The sequence below is a fragment of the Schistocerca gregaria genome, chromosome 4, assembly GCF_023897955.1.
Source record: "Schistocerca gregaria isolate iqSchGreg1 chromosome 4, iqSchGreg1.2, whole genome shotgun sequence".
NCBI lineage: Eukaryota > Metazoa > Arthropoda > Insecta > Orthoptera > Acrididae > Schistocerca > Schistocerca gregaria.
In genome coordinates, this window is record NC_064923.1 from 386113542 (window position 1) to 386134554 (window position 21013).

The following is a 21013-nucleotide window of genomic DNA, read 5'->3' on the forward strand; positions in this document are numbered from 1 at the left end:
GTTTTGAGTGTTTTGCATCCGTGTTGTAATATTGTTTGTTGATAATTAGAGCCTATATGTTAGGTGCTACTGACAGGAACTCATTTTAGCCCCTTTCACAACCTAATCCGCTCTGTCTTGTTAGCCCAAGCATTTCAGCTACCTTTTTCAACATTGTGCATACTGAGTCCAGTCTGACACACCTTGCATTTCTGGTTCTGTCGAAACTTTGTCCTTGAAAAGAGCCCTGGCATTGCCTAGTCGTATGTCCCCAACGATCACATGTATAATGGCGCCGAGTTGTCTTCGGGTTTACACGGTGCGTATCTAGCAGGCACTAACAAATTGTGGCTTCCATTAACTGTAAAACTACACAAATCCGTTGATTCTCTTCCCGCAATAAAGTCTCCTTTACAAAAAAGTTAAGACCATTAAATCTTTTCTCCATGACCAAATTACAAACAAAGTTTTGGTCTCACCATACCTCAGGCTGTAGGTTCAGACGTTGCTTTAAGACGGCGACGTCAATGATCTGACAGCAGTATTGAATGATCCATGTATAGTCATCTGTGGAGATTGAAATGAGGCGTCACAACGACAGCAGATTTGTTTAAATAATTCCTTTATCCGCGTGCTCAGCGATAGAACATCAGGAACAGCTTGCTCGAGGCGTCCAGTTGACTCTTATGCAGAACAAAAGGTGCGCGGCATTGCTGACAGCACGAAGAGTGGGGCCGAGTGGGTATCAGTCACATGCCAATGTCAGTGACCTCTCGGGCTGTGACTGTGATGACAGCTATGCAGCGCTGCTGAGAATATTATGGAAGTGCCCATGACCTCTCTCCAGTGAGTGGGCAGCTCTCTGCTCCTATGGTGGCTGCTGTTGTGATGCAGAGCACGCTGCCCCATTCCATGGTCGAACAGCGGAGCCATTACTGCACTCCTGTATGTCACTCCACGTGACACAGGCTCGTGATGTAGCCTGCGATACTGAGATGAGAATATTTGAATAGACGAATGGCTCAGTAGTTATAATTTACAGACTGTGTTCGTTTAGGACTTAAGACAAGCACTCTAACACTCTTGTGGTGGCAAATGGAGGAAAGGCTTCCACCATTCTGCTAGCGTATTGCAGTGTAGGATCTTACTATACGGCGCTCGGCTATATCTGCTTCACAATGCCTGTACATCGTAATTTGATTGCCTCAGGATGGCTCTGTTGCAGCTTATTTCCACTGTGGCATCCATTTTGATCGATTATGGTCGATACGCTGCAATACATTCAATAAAGTTCGTTGAGTTATACTTGTAATACACTTTACCAATGTAATCTGCTGGATAAATATTTTGCCAAGTTGTATATAGGCAAAGTCATCCCATTCACTGAAGGGTGGGCTTCTTAAATACATTTTTGTACTTCATACATATTCTAGGTGAAACTTGTGAGTTCAGCGTTATTGCCTCTCTATCGATATGATAATAAATACAGCCTTTGTAAACTGCAGCGACAAGCAGTTAAACCGCTCTAGTCACAACAATAAGATACTCAGTTGCTCGTTTCGTGGGCAGATAATAGTTTTTAGATCACGGACTCGACGAATATTTAACATTTTCCAAAAACATCTAGTGTTTTTAGAATCTAGTGGCATGATTACATTGCTCTTTTTCCATAATTTCCATTGACAAGGGTATTAATAAGTCAGCAGTTTCTTAATTTCAGTCACCTAATATCAACCTCTTACCACCTAAAGCTCTTAGCTAAGAAATGATTTGTCATCGACAAGGAGAGGAGCAGTTGTTTTCGTAAAACACAGGTGGTGCCTTACAAACTGTTTTGGCATGAGTCTCTTTACTAAGCCAGAGTCAATTCTTGAGTGCTTGCTTGAGTCTTCCGCTTACGAATTGCCTTGGTCCAAATGTCTGCCTCAAGTTCTTTGTAGGTCCGTTGATCTAGTAAATCTTTCTTTCTTTTCCTTATACTACATTCGGTTCCAGATGAAAACCTGTGTCTGAAATACTCCTCAAGGGACACAGGGAAACAGTGATCAAATTTCAATAAGTTTACTGGCAACAAAAATACGTCTACATCGATGGTAAGAACAAAAAGGCACAAAATACACTACGTACTGGTACAAAGGCCTAACAGAGCTCCTATCTAAATTCGCCTAAGTGTTTCTGCTATGTAGCGACACTACTAGGAGCTACATAGGAAAATATACTTGTAAGGAAATAAGGGTAGTTCCAAGAACGCCTTCCTGATTATCTGCAACACGGGCACGGAAAATTCTACCCTTAACGCAGTCCACACCGGAAAGAACGATGAAAACTAACAACAACGGATTACATCGTTACGACGGCTTTCGAGGGCGTCCTGAGACAATGTGGTGAGTAGCGCCCGCCTGGAGGCCAAGAGAAGCTATCGAAGCTGGAGGAACTGCCTCGTGTAGTCCATAGCTTGTGACAATAATTCCTTGTCATTTTTTGCGCTGACGCGAATAGGTTCTTCGAAAGTGTTACCACAGCCTTGTGTCCGATCGCGACTGCCACATGGAGATCGTGATGCTTAGGAGGCAATGCAGACTGGACGCGTTCCCGACGTGTCCGATGGGTTACCCTTTTTCGTAGTTCTCCGATGTACAAAAGGCTGCTCGCGGTATCATAATTTTTGTCCTTATGTTCAGGGTTAACAGTCCTTTCCTCAAGGCTGATTGTCCTTCACTGGTTAAGTGGCTTGTACATAATCAAGATTCGAGTAGTTTCCTCCCCAATCACCTTGCTTTCAACCGCAGGTGAGTGGCGAAATGCTCTTTCTGAAACTTTGGTTTGATTCGGTGACAACATTTTACAATATAATCAGGCATAATAACCTGCAAATGTACATTTTAACTGACTCTAGACGTGGAAGCTTACACATAGTCTAATTTCCACTTGTCGTCTTCACATAAGCCAACAAATAAGTTTGCCAGTTTAATTTTTATGTGTAGTTCGCTTAGTATTAGTTCATAAATTTACAAATTCACTTCTGGCAGATGAAATACAATATTGTAACCAGGCACCCGGAAAATCTAAAGAGTAGACAAATTATCTTTGGATCATAACTACAACATTGAGATTTCGCCGATTAACATTGGACTCCTTTGTCTACTGACCTAACATACAACCTTCGCACATAAGAGGCTAGCCCGAACACATTTTTACTTCTAGAATGCATTATGGCATAAGGCATCGAGAATGCTGAACAGAAATAGTGCAAGTAACAATGCAATGTTCGAAGGTAATAAAATAAAACCTCTTAGAATCTCGAAGTACAGAAAATATTTACCAGATACGGCCAGAAAAACATACAGATCATTCGTTGACGTTGTTAGTTTCTGATACTGCATGCTCATAAGGAAACATAGGATGTCGCGAAGAGCACTTTCGCTTCGTGTAGTGAAAGGACGCTCTCCTTAAAAGTTACTTGTTAAACGGCCATATCACTTTCTCAATAATATTGCTTCAGTAACTCGTGAATTATCAAGTGAACTTATCTTTCGCGAACTTTTATGAACAGGTTACTGTGACCAGTATCGACATTTGCAATGCACATCCTTTGTGTTGCCATCTGAAGCTTCGTGCGGTAGCTATTAGCCACAAATTTGTGGGCGACCGACCAAACAGTGGGCAGACGAATGAGATATCATACGTGCGAGTAGCTCTGAATACCTACTTGATGACGGAATCTGAGTATGGCTGGAGATCTTGCCTCGAGTTGGACGCGGCTGTCGCGTATCTACAGCATTGGAGAGAACTTTTCATTTGTTTCCTGTTATTCAAAGTGGTTGGTCATATGCAAAGTTTCCTATCACTTCACTCGTATGGTGTTCGTAGTTCGTATCTTACGGCTGCTGGTATTTTCTGTGATTCCTGCTCTCATTTTATGGTTATACGTCCAAAACAGTCTAACATGATCATGTTGGTGGTTTAGGTGATATGATATGGGAGACATAATGCTTCATGGCCGTACTGGCTTCCAAATCTTTGAACACGGTGCATTCGCTGATTAATGCTATCGTGACACTGCGTTCCTTGCCTGAGTGCATGTTTTTCAGGAGTGTATTCCTCCCGGACTTAATTTTTATGGATGACATTGTTTGACTGCACCAAACAACGTGGGTGGAGAAGCTCTTGGAACGAAAGTATATTCGGCGAATGGACTGGCCTGTTCGTTCCTCCATCTTAAATCCCACCGAGAACATGTGGGATGCGTTAGGGAAACGTTTTGCTGCACGTCTACATGTACCAGGGGACCATCCCGCAGTTGTCACAATACTGGTGCAGGAATAGCACGCCCTTCAACCACAACGCCTTACTAACCTTGTGAGAGTAAGCAGTCGAGCATGTACTGCCGTCGACGGTGATCCAACGCCTTGGTAAGAGCCATGGGCGCCTTTTGTAACGTCCAGGAGATCACCATATATCGCTGTGACTTATGTATAATTATTATCTTTGAATAAAAGTGTCATTTCTGTTTGTCTCATTGGGGATTTCCATTAGTTCTGCACTGCACTGATTTATTTTTTCCATGCCAGTGTATTTGTAGAACACAGGATAGATTATTGGAGATGACCTAAGTACATCACTGAATATAAGGTAAGAAAGACGACGTTGTTCTTCCAGGACCCTGCTGTATTAAATTCGAGCAGCGGTACTGGAGGAAGACTGCTGCTCAACATACCTGAACCTTGCGTCGTATTATCGCAGGGCTCAAGAGGCAGGCAAGTACACTAACTGTGGCTTGTCGACTACATAATGTAGTAGTAAATGCAAATCAAGTGAATACGATGAAAGCATCACGAGACGCGCCATGCAACTTCAGTCCGCGGAAAATGAGTCCGTCTCAACGAAGGAAGGGGAACTAATGATTAACCTTTAAAAAATTTAAACTTACGATTCACGGATTTTTTAGTGCCCAGGCACGTTAAACGTTCCATCATTATGCTCAATACTTTTACAATTAATCCAACCGCTTTCGTAAGATACCCAGGAAGCGGTTTTTACAAGTGCTCACTGCCTGAAATTTAGGCGCGCTGTCTGCTAAAGGACATAAATTACACACGATAACAAATCTATGATGGAATTCCCCATAGTTACGTTTAATAAATGTCGCAAGATTAGTCCGTGTACACAATTCGTGAATTAAAAACCGTGTAAGTGATTGTACATCATAGGAAGTGACTCACAATCATTAGCTGAACATGAAACCAGCTTCACGTCACTTTGTTGGTTCTTCAAGTAGTTAAGGCTCTGCAAAAATTGTTAAAATACCAGGATTATTTACTATAAAGTTTTACTCAGGGTGTGAAAGGAGAAACTGTAAGTTTTCTGTTAAGTTTTCTAGGCATCAGGCATAATCGTTTCTTGAACCATCAGCGACACTTTATAGTAGATATTAAGTGTTTCTCCCTAGCACTAAATGATTTTTTTTGGTCAATAAAGGATGCAGTAGAACTCTGTGACCGTTCCTATGTGGGGTGTAGAGTAGCAACCACTACCAGTCACAGTTGAAGGTGGTTTTTCTTAACACGCGACCAGTTTCCATAAACGGTGTTGGTTAACACTCTTTACGTAACAAGGTATCATGACTAACTGAACACAACTTGAACAGCTGGAAGTCGCTAAGTGACAGGTGCTGAAAGATATTATATCATTTATTTATTTACACGTCAAGTTCCGTAGGACGAAATTGAGGAGCAAATCTCCAACGTTATGGAACGTGTTAGTACATGAAATTACAACGTAAAAGTAATACCAGATAAAAAGGAAATGTTTATGAACCCGAATATAGACAATCCATAAGTTTAAGTAAACGCAGTGAACAATACAACAAAAATCAGCTTCATTTTTCAAGGAACTCCTCGACAGAATAGAATGAGTCACCCATGAGGAAACTCTTCAGTTTCGATTTTAAAGCGCCTCGGTTGCTGCTAAGATTTTTGAATTCGAGTGGTAGCTTATTGAAAAGGAATGCAGCAGTATACTGTACATCTTTCTGCACAAGAGTTAAGGGAATCCGATCCAAATGCCACTTGATTTCTGCCGAGTATTAACTGAGTGAAAGTTGCTTATTCTTGGACTGACACATAGCAGAAGTTGCCAATATTGTTTCCACATATATAATTTATATTCTTACGAAAACATTCCGATATTTTACACCTTAACTGTTTATCAATCACCAAGGTAGTTAATGGTACTTCAATATTACGTGGCTGATACAGTAGCGGCACTTTAGATGTCAGTAATTTCAGAAGCAAGCGCACTCACAATAGCCAACGTGTCTACACTGGGAAACGTAATGGTCAAAGAGCTTAGATGTAAGAAGTATAGAGATGTCGCATATACAGAAACACAACAGATATTACGAATTATGAAAATGCATTGTTATATGATTGCGGAACCTGTCTTTGTAGTATATGGTTGCAGGCCAATTAAGGTTTTTTTACTAATTATGAGGGGGCAATCAGTAATCAGTTAAGCTGTGTTTTTAAATAGTTGGTTGGAGATGCGTAATAACTATATGTTTCAAACGTCTACTTGTTCAGTGAGAATTAGAAGTGGTGAGTTGGAGCTACGGATATAATTTTCGAACCCTCCAAGAAGATCACCTTTCTTTCCTGTGCTGACAGTGTGTAGTATGTATAGATTGTCTTTAATGGCCGTGCATGACTGGTCGTGTACTTTCATACGTGATGTACACATGCATGTCTCAGATGTGGTGCAAAAGTGGATTTACCAAAGCTATTAACTGGAAGGCATCTATGTTTTACCGGTATCTTACAGCGAATGTCCTTCCTGTCTAACCTACGTCGAATTGTGGGCAGTTGTCACATAAAAGTTTGTAAGCAACTGATTTTCTGTGACACTGGCTATTTGTCTTGCTGCAGTGAATGAAGACCTGTTGTTGTTTATTTTTCGCGCTGAAGGACATTTGAATACCATTATTACGAAAAGGGTAAGCCATTTCGTATGAAATTTTTCATGTAAAAGGGATACGAACAAATGTGTGTATTACCTTCTTTTGAAACTGATTTAGAATGTACCAATTATAGCCATGGTGGTTAATACCCAGTTAACGTGTAAAAACTCGAAATATTGTTGTAAAAATGTAATAAAAGGAATCTAGAAAGGATATGGGTATCTCAGCAACATGTGAAAGGCTTATTTCAATAGTGGTACAAGTCCATTACCTCCACTTTTCTGCCTATAATACTTCTGAAATTGATGGTGCAAACAAACAGAAAGGAAGGTTCATCTCTAGCAAGAAGCCATATGTTTGAATATTTCTGGTATCTCAACTCATATTTTTCAGAGCTCATTTAACTTTAGGATTCTCTATCTCATGAACAAAAATGGACTTGTACAACAATTGAAATCAGCCCTTCATGTAAGCACTATAATATTTTTCAGGACATGTCGCTTAGCCACTTCCACTTATTTCTGTTTTGTCTGTTTATTCATTAACAAATTACTTGCTTTTTATTTAAACAGTCATCTTAAACAGTCATCTCTAACATAAGTATGTAAGTATGTCAATGAACGTAAGCCACCTAATGATGGAACAAGACTGAAATCTGTCGTTAAATAAAATAATGGAATATTTCGACATAAATATTTTTCAATAACTAGTTCATAAATCAGGTATCTTATAATTAATGGCACTGCTTTCTACCCCTCTTGGTTACTTCTCCCTTGCTCCGAGCACATAGATGGGATCAAAGTAAAGTAGAAGCCTAATGCCCAGTAATTTCCTCACGACCTGAAGCGCCATAAATGAGGTCGTAATTGATAGCCATAAAGGTGAAAGGTTCTTATTAGCTGACTGGATCCCCCATTTTGCTCGAAAAGATCACGAGAGCGTTTTAGCTCGGCGCTGCGGCGTTCATATTCATGGCGCGCAGACGTCCCAGCGTCACGCCTGGGCCCTCAATCGCCGAGACCCAAGCAGGTGTGAAGTCAACATATTGGCGGCCGACTGCCCCGCATACAGACCACAGCGCTCGCCGCGATGATCGCTACACATGTAAGTGGAAGCCCTCAGACTCAGCTGGAGTACCATCATTCTGTCTAAAGACTTGGCACTTATGTAATTTCAGTTCTTCACATTAATCTTTAATACGAGGCATATTCGAAAACTGCGAGCCGTAAGGTCATGAGTGGATACATAATTTCTAAAAAAAAAGAAAGGACTTACTAATATAGGGTACATTCCCCGGCACACTTGAATGTTGTCAGACTATTTACATGAAAGATAGTAATACAGAAGTAATTGTCGACTAGTGTCAGAACTTCAGTCCTTCTGCAGACACTGGAAAAATTTATCTTTCCAAGAAAGGTACCGTAAGTGACTTAAGTATTTCCTCCTTTATCCGTCTGAGTTTGAATTACGAAAGGGTCTCTCCATGGACTGTTTGCTCGTTCCCATATTAGATAATATAATAGAGAAAATTTCGTCCACTGGTGTTTTCTCCGACTGTCAAAAGCATTTGATTCTGCTGTTGAGAACATTCTCCTAGGTCAGCTAAGATATCAGGTATCAGAGATCTTGCTGGTTGACAGATTCTCAACAGGTCTCACTAAACAAATGCACAGTGTTGCATTACGAAGTACAGCAACGAAACACATAACGAAATAGCATACTCAGAACGAGGGGTAATAATTACAGGTGTACCGCAGGCTTCCAAGAAGCTGACATAATTGGTACTCTTCGCTGACAATCCGAGCATTATATTCAAGGCTAATGGTATCTTCAACAGTTGCTGATGTAAATAATATCTTCTTGAAAATTAACAAGTGATTCTCTCTAAGTGGACTGGCATTGAATGTAGATAAACCGCAGTATGTTCTAGTCAGTACTGATCAAGACTTGACCATACCATTTCAGATGAGCGTAAACGAATAAATGAAATATAGTATTACAACTTCTTATGTGTTCGTACTGATAAGGACCTGCACTATAAATCACATGTTACAGATTCTCGTAAAAGTTGAAGTTGTCTAACATTTACGTTGCGAATACTGACAAATTATAGAGCTGAAATTTTCAAAATATTCGCAAATTTCTTTCTCTTTCCATTTACTAACGGCTAATTGGATAATATTCTGGGGTAACTCAATGAGAAAAATAGTATACGTTGCACAAAACTATGATGTATGATGTCCACTACAGACACTCTTGTACACTGGTCTTTTAGCAGATGGCCATACAGACAACAGCCTCACAGCACATTAACTTCCTTATGAATAATGTTGACAAGAGTTAATCACAGTGTGGTAACACGACTAACATTCACAAATATAATACCAGAAGGAGAAATAATATACTTAGCTCCGCCCGAACCGGCCATGAAGACCCAACGGTACCGACCGGCCGCCGTGTCATTGTCGGCTCACAGGCCTCACTGGATGCAGATGTAAAGGGGAATGTGGTCAGCACACCGCTCTCCCGTCGTATGTCGGTTTACCAGATCGTAGCCGCTATTTCTCATTGAAGTAGCTCCTCAGTTTGCCTCACAAGGGCTGAGTGTACCCCGCTAGCCAACAGCGCTTGCCAGACCGGATGGTCACCCATCCAAGTGCCAGTTCAACCAGACGGCGTTGCCACATCGGCAAGTCCGTTGGCACAGAAATAATATGTATTATTCCTCGATAGTGTAGCACAGAAATGACTGAGCTATTCATTCATAGAAATATTAGAATACGTAAGAGTGATATGAAGAACTTATTGGAGTGTAAACGTAAATTCTAACATAAACTGAAATTATCTCTGCTAGACAATTCGTTCTACTCCATAGATGAATTTCTGAATAGGTAGTAGTGTGATTTTGCTTGAGTACATGTACACGTGCACGTGTGTGGGCGCTTTGTGTGTGTGTGTGTGTGTGTGTGTGTGTGTGTGTGTGTGTGTGTGTGTGTGAGTTTGTGTGCGTGTGTAAGCCCTGAATTGTCAGATATGTCATCATTTATTTGCCTGAGATGATGTACATAATAGTAAAAGAGACACTTCCCAACTGACACCTAAAGGGCATAATTATCATCCATGGAACATGTAACAGAGTAACAAATATACTGAAGCGCCAAGGAAACTGGAATAGGCAAGCGTATTCAAATACAGACACATGTAAACAGGGAGAATACAGCGCTGCTGTCGACAACACCTATATAAGACAACAACTGTCGGGCGCAGTTGTTCGATCGGCTACTGCTGCTACAATCGCAGGTTATCAAGTGTAAGTGAATATGAACGTGGTGTTATATTCGGCGCATGAGCGACGGGACACAGCTTCTCCAAGATAGCGAAGAAGTCACGACTTTTCCGTTCGACCATTTCACGAACGTTCCGTGAATCACAAGATTGGTTCAAGTGGCTCAGAGCAGTATGGGACTCAACTGCTGTGGTCATGTCCCCCAGAACTTAGAACTACTTAAACCTAACTATCCTAAGGACATCACACCCATCCATGCCCGAGGCAGGATTCGAACCTGCGACCGTAGCAATCGCACGGTTCCCGACTGCACGCCTAGAACCGCGAGAGTACCGCGGCCGGCGAATCTCTAGAAACCGGTAACCATAATAGTAAAAGAGACACTTCCCAACTGACACCTAAAGGGCATAATTATCATCCATGGAACATGTAACAGAGTAACAAATATACTGAATCGCCAAGGAAACTGGTATAGGCAAGCGTATTCAAATACAGACACATGTAAACAGGGAGAATACGGCGCTGCTGTCGACAACACCTATATAAGACAACAACTGTTGGGCGCAGTTGTTCGATCGGCTACTGCTGCTACAATCGCAGGTTATCAAGTGTAAGTGAATATGAACGTGGTGTTATATTCGGCGCATGAGCGACGGGACACAGCTTCTCCAAGATAGCGAAGAAGTCAGGACTTTTCCGTTCGACCATTTCACGAACGTTCCGTGAATCACAAGATTGGTTCAAATGGCTCAGAGCAGTATGGGACTCAACTGCTGTGGTCATGTCCCCTAGAACTTAGAACTACTTAAACCTAACTATCCTAAGGACATCACACACATCCATGCCCGAGGCAGGATTCGAACCTGCGACCGTAGCAATCGCACGGTTCCGGACTGCGCGCCTAGAACCGCGAGAGTACCGCGGCCGGCGAATCTCTAGAAACCGGTAAAAAAACATCAAGGCTCCGACATCGCGGCGACCGGAAAAAGGAGCTGCAGGAACGGGACCAACGACGACTGAAGAGAATTGTTCGAAATGACAGAATTAAAACACTTCTGAAAACTGCTGCAGATTTCAATCCTGGGCCATCAAGAAGTGTCAGAGTGTGAAACATTCAACGAATCATCGATATGGGCTTTCGGAGCCGGAGGCCCGCTGGTGTATCCTGCACCACACATTGCTTTACGCCTCGCCTGGGCTCGTTAACACCAACAGCGTACTTTTGATGATTGGAAACATGTTGCCTGTTCGGACGAGTCTCGTATCTAATTGTATCGAGCGGATGGACGTGAAAGGGTATGAAAACAACCTCATGAATCGATGGACCCTGAATGTCAGTAGGTGACTGTTTAGGCTGGTGGAGGCTCTGTAATGATGTGAGGCGTGTGCAGTTGGAGTGTTATGGGAACACTGACACGTCTAGATACGGACAGTTGGCGTTAGCGTCATGTCTGATCACCTCCGTCCGTTCATGTCTACCGTGCATCCCAATGGACTTGGGCAATTCCAGCAGGTCAATGCGACATTCCATACGTCTAGAATTGCTACAGAATGGCTCCAGGAACACTCTTCTGAGTTTAAACATTTCCGCTAGCCACAAAACTCCCCAGACGGGAACTATTACGAATTTATGGGCAGCCCTGCTTAAAGCAACTTTCCATGAACGTGTAATCTCCAGAGGTTTTCCAGATGCATGACCTGCAGGATTACCTGATCTGAATCCTAGCGAATTTTGGCTCTGTGGATATCTAAAGTAAACTGTGTATCAGGGACTCATTCTGTCTCCACCTTATCTGAAGGCCAGTATTCAGGAACACATTGCTCAGAATCCACCGGAACTGCTGCGAGCAAATGTTGATCATGTCATTTTACGGATGCAGTATCTCGTCGAAGTCTTCGGTGCTCGTACTGAACAACCCGTGTAAGCGGCGGTTTATAATAAAATCACTTGTTTGACCTTTTCTGTCCACTTCCTGCTCCGAATCCATTACGTAAAGAAACATCCGGTACATCTTTCTAGCACTCACTGCGTCAGATTTACACCTTGCCGCCAAAACTGTAACTATGTTTTCCGTCTTAAATCGGTTCCGTATTAATGATTTAGAATATTTCCCGAACTTCTCTGCCGTACGATAATTACAGCCCACACTAGATCTCTGTGAACAGCTGCACTTTAATTATGGTCACCCAGTACCTTCACAAAAGATTTCCTAACACTTAAATTTCTATTCGGTATCAACATTTTTTCCCAATATTGTTTCTTTTGGTTTCCTAGTCTGCATTTCATATCGTTTGTACATCGACCGTAATCACTTATTTTGCAGCTGTATTAGTAACATTCATGTACAACTTTTAGTGTCTCATTCCCTAATTTAGTTCCATCAGCGTTGCCTGACATTACTCGATTACACTTCATTTCTTCTGCTTTACTTTCGTTGATCAATTCCCTTCCACTGATCCATCAGTCTAATCCATCTTTCAGATAACTTGTTTCGTAATGCCATTTTCCACATGTGTGGCTTTTTATCCTTTTCTTTTAACATTGCCCTTAGAATCAAAATATAACAGATGAACGAAACACAGGTAGGCTGAGATGTGTCATTAATCAAAGAATTCCATTTTATTTCGCTCAGGAAAGTTAGCTTCTCTATTGGTGACTCCTTTCTCTTCCTTGCGATCGGCGTCGCAGATGGCGTTGCAGAGACAAGGGGGCACAAAGGAGGCAAATAAAGAAGTAACTTCTGTGAAAAGAAACATGGATGAATAGCAGCGTAATACTTCAAAGGAGGGGCGAGCATCTCTGACGGCAGAGCGTCTGCTTCCGGTGGGATCAGCGCGGCAGGGCGTTCCTTTTGTGTGGGCGTGGCGTCTCGAGACACGCTGCTCTCTCTCTCTCTCTCTCTCTCTCTCTCTCTCTCTCTCTCTCTCTCTCACACACACACAGACAGACAGGCTGGCGGCACAACTTCTGTGGCAGCCGCAGCCGATGCCGCCGATACAGCGAGGGAACGGCCGCCCGCTCTGGGTAGCTGTGTATTACGTGGCCGGGGGCGCTCTCGAAATGAGCTCTGTGTGCGCACGTCAATGAGACCGAGCATCGATTTCACTCGTTAATTTCACAGAAGTAACAACAGAGCGACCACAGAACGGAAATCCGCTCCACGCGGGCCCCATCAAAGTTTCCTTTCGCTGTCAACGATGGCAGCTTTTATAGCACCTCAATGAAGCTTAGATGAGATGGAATGCGTAAATCAAAAGCGTACCCTAATTACGGTGAAATCAGATCCACCTCGTGCTTTCCTGTTAAGAATATAGCCACAAAACAAGAAACCGTGCATGATTTAGTGACTATCCCAGTAGCTCCTTGGACAATAAATTATTGTAACGCTAATAGTCAGTGGGGAAAATTTTTTTACCCACGCAGCAAGATGAATTGCATCAAACAAAATTATTTTCATTGTTATTGCTTCTTATTATTTATATTGCTACTGAGTATTACTGTCCCCCTTTAGCAAAACATAGTTACGTACTGTTATTTACACTAACATATTTTCTCAGAGTTATGGCATACTGAGTTTGTGCTTATTAATTCACTTTGTGGATATAAAGGATATAACATGTTTGTGTGGAAAATCTGTACACTAGCTTATTGTTAACGTTTCCATTAGATTTTTGTCCATTGTATGTTACTTTTGAACTACTTTTTTTTCCATTACTGTTTATTCATTTCGACAACGGCCTTGCCACAGTGGGTACACCGGTTCCCGTCAGAGCACCAAAGTTAAGCGCTGTCGGGCGTGGCCGGCGCTTGGATGGGTGACCATCCGGGCCACCATGTGCCGTTGCCATTTTTCGGGCTGCACTCAGCCTCGTAATGCCAATTCAGGAGCTACTCGACTGAATAGTAGCGGCTCCGGTCACAGAAAACCATCGTAAAGACCGGGAGAGCGGTGTGCTGACCACACACCCCTCATATCCGAATACTCATTGAGGATGACACGGCGGTCGGATGGTCCCGATGGGCCACACATGTAGCCTGAAGACGGAGTGCTGCTGCTGCTGCTGTATATTCATTTCAGCCATCGATCTATGGTAAGTGCAGAACGTCATCTGCACATGGTCTGTGTTAATATACTATGTATCTTCAATAAACAGACGAACCTACATCAAGGCAAGAGATCTCAGAAAATGTCACCTTTGATACTTATTGTAAGAATTGCGATGTTGCTGTGCGCCTTCTAAGTTGGTATTCAAGGCTTTCATATTCAGAATATTTCTATTCGTATTTTTGGTCAAGGTGTCAACAAATACTATAAAGTGTTATGTATTCCTTACACAGTGCAGCTGTAGCAGCGTTTACTTGTGCTTTCCTCGTTCTCGTTGGCGGTTTTTAGCTGTTGTTTGTTTGAATGTTCAAATGTGTGTGAATTCCTAACGGACCAAACTGCTGAGGTCATCAGTCCATAGACTTACACACTACTTAAATTAACTTACACTAGCTTATGCTGAGAACGACACCCACACCCATACACACACACATACATACACAAACATACACACACACACACGCCCGAGGGAGGACTCGAACCTCCGGCGAGAGGGGCCGCGGAGTCCGTGACATGGCGCCTCAGACCACGCGGCTGCAACACGTGTTCATTTGAAGTCGTGGTTTCCAGTCTCATTCGGTGAATATTGAGTTACTGGTGCGTCACTGTTGTTGCTTCACACATCGATGTTCATTGCTCTGCAGAAATAATGCCTGAATATCATAGTTCTATTGTCGCCATTTGGCACTGGTGAAGACTGTGCTTTTGCACCTAAAGTTCAGTTGAAAGCGACGTTTCTCCTCGCTTAGAAAGCATCAGTCGATCTCTGTGGAATTGGTTCGCTAGCCTAGATACTTAAAATATACATAACTAAATTATAATCATCATGATATATTATTAACGCTCTCTGTCTCGGAATGAAGTTTTAAGCGTGGACGCACAACGTACGCGGTGAAGGAAAATTCACGTACTTGTAATTAGCAGCGCGACTCCTCACACATACTAGCACTACAAAAATATCTGTCACAAAATTTCGTGTAGGGCATATTTCGGCCAGTAAAGGTACATAGAAGATTGTTAATCGGCCAACACTGTAATTGTATTTACGGAATCTACCTGTGTCAGGATACGGCAGACTTTCTGTGCAGTTACTACAGTTTATAGTGTTTCAGGTTGGCGTGCAGAAGCTCGAGCGTTCTGTTCTGAGTAGAGCCTTATTTGTTTACATTGGCGAACTGTAGCCTACGTAGTACGGTATCTGAAGTTTTAACCGTCGTACAGCGGTTACAATGGGCCTTCTACAAAACATTTTCGTTACATACTATGAGCACAGAAATGGAAATAGAATCGTGTCCATTGGTCAGCTTTTAAAGAAGACTTTCACACTTAGTGGACGTAAACTGTTTCACACCACAGCACTTATTACATTTCAAACTTATTTGGTGTCTGCCCTCCACTAATGGTCCCATCCCTTAATACCAACTATTGTTCTTGCCGCGTTCAGATCCATTACATTTCGTTATAGCCTCACGTCACCAGTAGGCTAGCAACATGCTTTGCAAATAATTTCGATGGGGCCACTGGGGGAGGGTACACTGTGCAATCTAGTACACGCACTGTCACAAAAAAATTCGCGTCCACGAAGTGCAAAAGGCGTCTTTAATAGCAGACAAATGAAAAGGATTGCACTTACATTTCTGTGTTCTTAGTACATGACTGCAAATGTTTTGTGGAATGTGCACTGTAATCACCGTATGACAATTACGACGCCAGATGCCGTATCATGCAGACTACATTTACAAAAAAAAAAAAAAAAAAAAAAAAAAAAAACAAATTTGCCTCAATCCAGAATGGAACCCTCTACCTACTACATGTTAACCAAAAAGAGGCTACCCACTGCACCAACTGCACAACACTGCCGTACTTCCTAACAGACGCAGTTACCGTACATGTGATTACAGTGTTGTCAGATTGCCAATCTTTACGTCCATTTATTGCCCGAAATATTCGCAAGACGAAATTTTGTGAGAGACTTTATTGTATTACTAGTATGTGAGGAATTGCGCTGCGAGGTCCGAGTGCGTGAATTTTTCTTCACCCTGTATAATTAAGCGCAACGGGTAACAAATATCCAACATATAATATAACAACTGTAACAGGTAAGTAAACAGACTCTTGTGTGACTGTCTCGTATCGGCCTCACGCTTGTAACAATCCGTACTGCAATAAGGGTGTTTCGCCGAGTACGTACTCATCTTCCCATAGTCAATGCAATAACAAACCTTTGATAAATTCACTCAGTATACTACTTACGCATATGTCATGCATGAAATGAATATAATTCAGTAGCGCAGTGTTACCACACGCAGCAGTTCCAAAGTTCAGAAACAACAGTCAACGTAGCCTTACCTTATCTGATGGCTGAAAGTAACTAGCTACCCTAGAAATGAAATTTGCTTCATTGTATTATTTGGTACCAGATAATTTCCCTCGATATTTGTCTTACTTTAGGTCTACAAGATTTCTGCGGCCAACGTTGCACGTATTTAAGCAAATTTAAGATTGATTATTCAGCACGAAACCTTTGATTAAACCGACTATACTGTTCTTTATCAATTTAAAACACAAGGTTACAGTTTTACAGTGAAAATAGTCACTAGGTGTCAGTTTACAAAATTACTTCACCAATTGCAAGCACAACCTAATCTCACGAGCGAAGCATACATTCTCTTTAACACAGAGCTCAATATGTATAAATTAAATACAAAATAGAGTGAAGTAAACATGAAAATGATAGAGTAGCCGCTGTTCGACACCTGATAGATCGTAATCTCTCGTAACCTGTAGCACTGCATCAGAGTATGCCTTCGTGAGAAATTTTATACTGAGTTACACACAATCGCGGCCCATTATGTACCCCAAAGAACAACACAGACTTCTCCACAATAAATTTATTTCGAAATATCGTGCCAGCAATCTGATGCATCCTACAATAATTCGCCCTCAGGCAAATAAATTCATCAATACACCATGTTCTTCCAGTTGTGGCTCAAGCACAAAGCACGTCTCATCGCTTCCTGTACCTCGACTCTGCTAGGAGAAGACTGAGAATAGAATGACTGACTTCCTTTTAGAACAAGAAGCACATAGAATATACTACCATCCGGACCTGTGATGGTTTACAACCAACAAAACACACAAAAAATATTTCCGATGCTGTGTCTGCAAAGAGTTTGGGAACGTAAGAGAATCGATACAAAATGAACTGAATAGTTTAATACGTCAAAGATAATTGAAAAGTAGATAAAATGAGTGGTGTTCTGTGCCTTTAGAGTAGTGTTCATGTACCATGAACCTGTTTACAACAGTCTATGTCACCAGTTCTGTGTTCCAAACGTACGTTCTTAGGAGGTTCTTCCCAAATTAAGTCCAATATTTGATACCAGCAAATTTCTTATGACCAGGAATTCCATCTTTGTGTGTGATAGTCCAATTTTTTTATGTCGTCTTGCTTCTTCCATCAAGTCTTCTTTACTTCAGCTACATCGCTCTGAGCATTTTTCACTGGATATTTATCGCTAACGTTATTTCTGCAGTTCTTCGTTACTTTTGTCTTTCTTCTGTTTACTATTAAACCATAGACTGTATTTATTACACTGTTCAAAAATAGTTCAAATGGCTCTGAGCACAATGGGACTTAACATCTGACGTCATTAGTCCCCTACAACTTAGAACTACTTAACTAACCTAAGGACATCACACACATCCATGCCCGAGGCAGGATTCGAACCTGCGACCGTAGCGGTGGCGCAGTTCCAGACTGAGGCGCCTAGAACCACTTACACTGTTCATTCCATCAACAGGTCCCTCATTTCCAAGTCACTTTAATGAAGCTATACATGTCATCAAAGAATCTTATCATTGATATACTTTCTCCATCACTTTTAATCCCAATCCTGAACCTTTCTTTAATTTCGTAACTGCCTCTTCAGTGTGCAGAATGAACATTAGAACTAAATAATGCACGCGCGTTTGCACACTTTTCAACCTGAGCACTTCGTTCTTGGTTTGCCATTCTTTGTGCTCCTGTTGTGCCTGCAGCTGTAGGAGGTGGATACGAGATAAACCATTTAAATTACAAAAACAAATATATACTGTTGCTTGGGTAAAATTTGCTTATTTTCTTAATAATGTTACAAGTAGCCAAGACGACAATAGCAATAACATAATGTCTTTCTCTGTTGAATTAACGATTTCTCATCTGCTGTAGGAGGTCCTTGGTTCACTGATTCGTAGTTGTCGGTATGGTGATTGACCCTGTATGATTTTCATGCTTCCATAGAACCCTCCCAGCGTTCGTCCTGCCCTGTCCCCCAGGTTTTCTGCGTGCGGCGACTTTTAAGAAGCCACAGATGATACTATAGGTTACATTCAGATCATGGCCATTTGTGTTGAACTTCATTTGTGTAAATTTTTTTTTCAGGTGACTGTCAACAGCATCGGTACACTGTATCTGAAGAATTGCATCATACACTTGCGCTGTCTTACATGTATTTATTCGCAACTGATTTCGATCATAGATCGTCTTCACAGTTGTTGTGCTGTTGTGCCTGAGCAACGGGACTGTGCAGTTACTCCTGTTCATGTTCTCATATTTTCGCTGCACTGTTTTCTGCTTGCTAAGCCGGTATTACGGAGGTAACTATATTTTACTGGCGTTTCCAAGTTAGTTACGCCGTATACTTTTCTGGTAAGTATCATGTATGACATGTGAAGTTGTCACAATAGATGTTTTTTCATTATGAAGACGATGTATAATCGAAACCGGTTGTGAATATAAATATTGTAAAACAGCACAGTGTGTCTGGTACATTTCTCCAAGTCTGTTTGAGAATTTGACAGTGTAGCACCACCTGTCCGTTTGTAGCAACTTATGGAGTTCCCTAGTCGACAGAAGCGACCGCTGACGGGAAGTCTGGGTTAAATACATATACTCGGCCAGCTTCTGAGGTATGACAGTGTCGTGTGCAGTGGTTGGCGAGAAAAAATATCTTCTCACCATCGTCGGTTAGTGTATTGGTAGCCCTCTGATGTGGTGCATCTAACGGAGTTGGATGGGTGACTACGGCAAACGAGAATATCCAACACATGTCCCGATATTTCTCTTGCGGATTTATGCCGAAAAGCAGGAACGGGACACACACAAAATCAAAAAAGACTGCAGCACAGACGTTGATGACGATGTTGATACTGATGAATCGACTTCCATTGGGGATATAGTTAATAGCAGAAAAAGGCGGCAGCTGAGACGACTACTGCATAGGCAGCTGCAGCATACGTGGGGGTTGGTTTCGACTTTTGCTGTCGACCGCTGCGATCCGTCCTTGGAAAAGAAACATGTACGACGGAATCAATTTCGAAATCGAATTTGGTGTCGTCTAAGTGTCCTCTGTTTCTATAGATTGTATAGCTTGCTAGCTTGGTTTTCTATAAGATACTTTTGACTTCCAGTAGTCTGTTTTGATGTTAACTTGATGGAGCACTTAGTTACATTTATGACACTCACTTAGTTGTAGGAATAGTTAAATTTGATGACGTGCGATGAGGACGATCATACAACAGTTCAGTCGGGGATTCGTCACCAATATGCACTGTATAATATTTATTAAGAAATAACAGAGCCAACTTACATAGCAGCAGGCTACCAAAGTACCAAAGAATTACACTTAGGTATGAAAACCAAGACAAAATTTAAACCTAATATGATACTGTGAATTCAGTAGAACTCGTTAACGAAATTAAATACTTCCTATTCGACACAGTTCAAAACTAGTATCTTTTGATGTTAGCAGCTTATTTAAAAATATACCAGTGAACGAATGCCTTGATATTTTTACACAACTATAGTACATGGCCGGCGTCAGCCCTGTACAAGTAGAAGACATAAAGCTGACCACCCAGACATGTTTACAACAACATTATTTTCAATTTGAAGGTACTATATACAAACAAATACAGGTGGGCAATGGGATTCCCCTCAGTCCTCTTTTAGCAGAAATCTTCATGGACCGGCCGGCCATTGTGGCCGAGCGGTTCTAGGTGCTTCAGTCTGGAACCGCGCGACCGCAACGGTCGCAGGTTCGAATCCTGCTTCGGGCATGGATGTGTGTGATGTCCTCAGGTTAGTTAGATTTAAGTAGTTCTAAGTTCTAGGGTACTGATGACCTCAGCTGTTAAGTCCCATAGTGCTCAGATAAATAGTACAATTCTCAAGGCTGTCAATTCAGCTAAGTACCTGGGTGTTAAAATTACGAACAACTTCAGTTGGAAGGACCACATAGATCATATTGTCGGGAAGGCGAGCCAAAGGTTGCGTTTCATTGGCAGGACACTTAGAAGATGCAACAAGTCCACTAAAGAGACAGCTTACACTACACTCGTTCGTCCTCTGTTAGAATATTGCTGCGCGGTGTGGGATTCTTACCAGGTGGGATTGACGGAGGACATCGAAAGGGTGCAAAAAAGGGCAGCTCGTTTTGTATTATCGCGTTATAGGGGAGAGAGTGTGGCAGATATGATACACGAGTTGGGATGGAAGTCATTACAGCATAGACGTTTTTCGTCGCGGCGAGACCTTTTTACGAAATTTCAGTCACCAACTTTCTCTTCCGAATGCGAAAATATTTTGTTGAGCTCAACCTACATAGGTAGGAATGATCATCAAAATAAAATAAGAGAAATCAGATC

The 21013-nt window shown here is 41.9% G+C and overlaps 1 pseudogene; it reads left to right on the forward strand.

Moving 5' to 3' along the window:
- The first annotated feature begins 13950 nt into the window (after positions 1-13950).
- Positions 13951-14068, forward strand: LOC126268350 (5S ribosomal RNA; annotated as a pseudogene).
- The last annotated feature ends 6945 nt before the right edge of the window (positions 14069-21013 follow it).